Below are 3,426 nucleotides of genomic sequence, written 5' to 3'. Positions count from 1 at the left end.
TGGCTGGAAAACCAAAACACAAATCAGTCCAGAGGAGCTGCTTCTGAAATATACAGGTGACTCATGCAGCATACATATCAGAAAGCGGCAACCATCCTATGTAAAGCGGAGAGCACACACTGCTGATTTCCTGCCACTGTTAAATAAACATGCTGTTCTTAAGCAGAAAACAAATCAAGAGGAAAACAAAAAGACAACGCTGGTAGCTCTTGGATTGTTTGGATGTCAGTCGTTTGCTGTGGATTCATAAATGAACACTTGAAGGAGAAGAAAAAAAAAAACATGCCTCCCATGATGAAATATGAGTGATTTAATATGAGTCATGAGGCATTAAGGGGATATTTTGCTCTGCTTTTTAAGCAACTACATAATTTACTGTTACTCAGAGTGAAGAACAAAGGAGGGATGAGATCAAATCAGACCTAAAGATTCTCTCATGCCTCATTAGCTCACACACTTCTCATTAAGTTTGACTAACTTTTCCTGGACTTTTTCTAAACGACAAAATAAAAGAGAGTCAGAAAACAGTGACAGGTTTGTTAGATCTGTAATGACAGGTTTATCTTGAGGAGAGTCAGAGACAAACATTACCTCAGAGCTGCTGCAGACTTGCTCTTACATCCCGAAGCAGCGTCAGTTCACCGAGTCTGCGCTGATGTGTCCCCCCGGGGGAAATTCCTATCTACCACTGTCCCTCTTTGCAGCAGACTGTAGTTGTCAGTGTTGGGTCATAGGATGATATATCTGTGTGCTTCAGTAGTGGAAAACATTCCACTGCTGTTGTCACATGCATGAACGTTTAGGCTGGAAACTTCAGCGTGCAGGATTTAAATGTTTACAATGATTAAACAGATCTTCGGGAAGTGGGCTGTTCAATTTTTATGTCGACTGTGCTACGGCTTTACTTGGCGATATTAAGATGCATAAGTGAGGAGTATTAGAAGGTGAGACATTACTTGGACCTCACTCATGCTGCTCAACCAGCCGGTGCAGTGGCACACCTCTGAGAACCATCAGAGGCACCGACAAAATTGGACCAGTGCTTGAAAATGAAAAAAAAAAAAAAAAACTGTGAAATTATCTTTTTGCTAACAGTAACTGGTTTAAAAAGGACTTTATCCCTCTTCTTGAAAGCCAGTCGGACAGGTTTTTTTGTAATTACACGAAAAATAGCTTGGGTTCCTCCGGGGTTTTGGCCACATTTGAAAGAAAATAAGTCTCTTGGTGTGCATGTATGAATGCGCAGCTTTGGAACAGAGAAACAATGAAACGCAGAAGAAGGTGAGAGGTTATGGAACATGCAGACCTAATGTTTGTTAGATTTTTGCAAAGTACCTTGCAACAGTATTCATGCTGTTTGCTTATTCCGCACCTTTTGTCTTGATTCCAAGATTAAGCTGCAGAGAAGTTTTAACAGGGTTAGTTTTTTTTTTAAAACAATATCTTAAGCTTTTAACATCTCAGAGGGCTATGTTCAGTTTCATGTGCCAAAATAGAGACGTTATGATACATCTGCACATTCACCAAGAGGAGTTGCACAATAAACTAATATTCATTACAATATCTGTTATGATTCTGGGATGTTTCCCAAGTTACCTGGGGATTCTGGAGCAATGTCTCCCAGTTCTGCAGTTCAGGTTTAGCTACTCGTCTTCCCATCTTCTTCTTTGCCTTCTTTTTTCTTGATTGTATTTAGTGGTGTTTGGCAAACAACAATATGATACATTACTGCCACCAACCAGGAAAGAGTGGGAATCTAGATAAGAATTTGCCTTCCTTTACAGCTGCACCCAAATTTCCAACTAACCACCCAGCAACCCTCGCTTGTTCAGACATCAACTCTCCTGCATAAATATTTCCCAGTTGGCCAGCTCTGAGTCAGATCCTCCTGTTAACATCCTGTATAAAAACACCCTGGCTCCCTTGTGCTATATTATTTTGGATTCATCCCTGTACTTTAGTGTGTTTTTTTTTCTTCTAAGTAAAACATCTGAGTTTCACCAACCTGCTTTCTTCCTGCAACAGGGTGCTGCTATTAACCATCTTGTGACAATACCAATATAAGTCAATGGACTTTTTTATGCAACATTCAAAGTCTACATTACATTTCACATGTTCTTCTTCCCAACTGAGCAGGATCAATAGCTTCAGGGCTACATGAGTATTACAAAATTTGTCAAAGACGATCACTATAATATTTATTGACATGTTCTGTTCATCAGCAAAGCAATACTTGATACTTCTTCTGTTTGGAGGTTATTCTGTCTTGCAAGTCCTGCATCCCTCATGGGCTGCAGTGATGTTAGGAAACAGTTTGTCCAAGAAAAATTTTAGATGCATTTCTGACTGATTTTCCTCTGCTTGAGTTGAGCAGTCTTTAAACATTTTATTTGAATTCCTACAGATCCAGTGAAAAATGGTTTTGGACCAAACAAACAGAAGTTGACGTTATTTTACTTTGTGACTGGATCTAAAAAAACTAAACAATACTGATGTTGAGGGAAATCAATTATTCACCTGTTCATTGTGCTCCACTACTGTTGGACACCAATGAAACAAATGTAGAAAACCCATGCAAGATTTATTTATTCAGAAGAGTTTGTCAACATTTATTACTTTCATAACTTTCTAAGCTTACATCACAAAGAGCCCCTCAGAGCGAAGGGCTCCTATGCGTATGGGGCCTGTAGTGGCTGCTTATTTGGTTCAGTGTAAGCCTCTATACTGTTTAACAAGCTTCCGTTTTCTGACCTTCATTAGCTAATTAGCTCTCAGCTGATGCGTTTCTGTCCCACAATATGCCCTTGTGCATCTTTCAGTGAATTAAAGAAGTACTTACAACATCCATACAAAGTCTGACGAACTTTACTTTTCTTTGAGCAGATGTTACAGATGATTCTTTAATCTTGCACAGAGCTCAGTTGAATGCGCCACATTCAACTTCCTTTCATAAACTAAAGTGACGCAGCACTTTTCACATCATTTCAATTACGTCCATTAGGTGGCGCTTTTCTATAAAAAAAACATAATGAAATGAAATCTTACTAACAAAATATCTAAATATGCAAACAGAATACACAATAATAAACAATGTTACAAACTGACAATTTTGGCTCTTACAAGGCCCTTCCTGGCTTTTCTTTACACTAATTCGACAATACAGTAACAGAATTGCTAAGTCTTAGAGTGGTGTGGATATCATGGCAGGAAAGAAAACATGGACTACTGAGGAAAATGTGGGTTAACTTTAGTCCATTCATCTGTCATCTAGACCCACTTATCCCTGCAGGGCTGTGGGGGGCCGGTGTCTATCTCCAGTAGTAATCGACCATGAAGCGGGGTAAACCCTGAACAGGTCATCAGTCTATCACAGGACAACACAGAGACACACAGGAGAAATGACCATCCACACTCAGACCTGCTCCT

The sequence above is a fragment of the Poecilia mexicana genome, unplaced genomic scaffold, assembly GCF_051168715.1.
Source record: "Poecilia mexicana isolate PSO_F unplaced genomic scaffold, ASM5116871v1 scaffold_7, whole genome shotgun sequence".
NCBI lineage: Eukaryota > Metazoa > Chordata > Actinopteri > Cyprinodontiformes > Poeciliidae > Poecilia > Poecilia mexicana.
Note: the sequence above shows the minus strand (reverse complement) of the source record.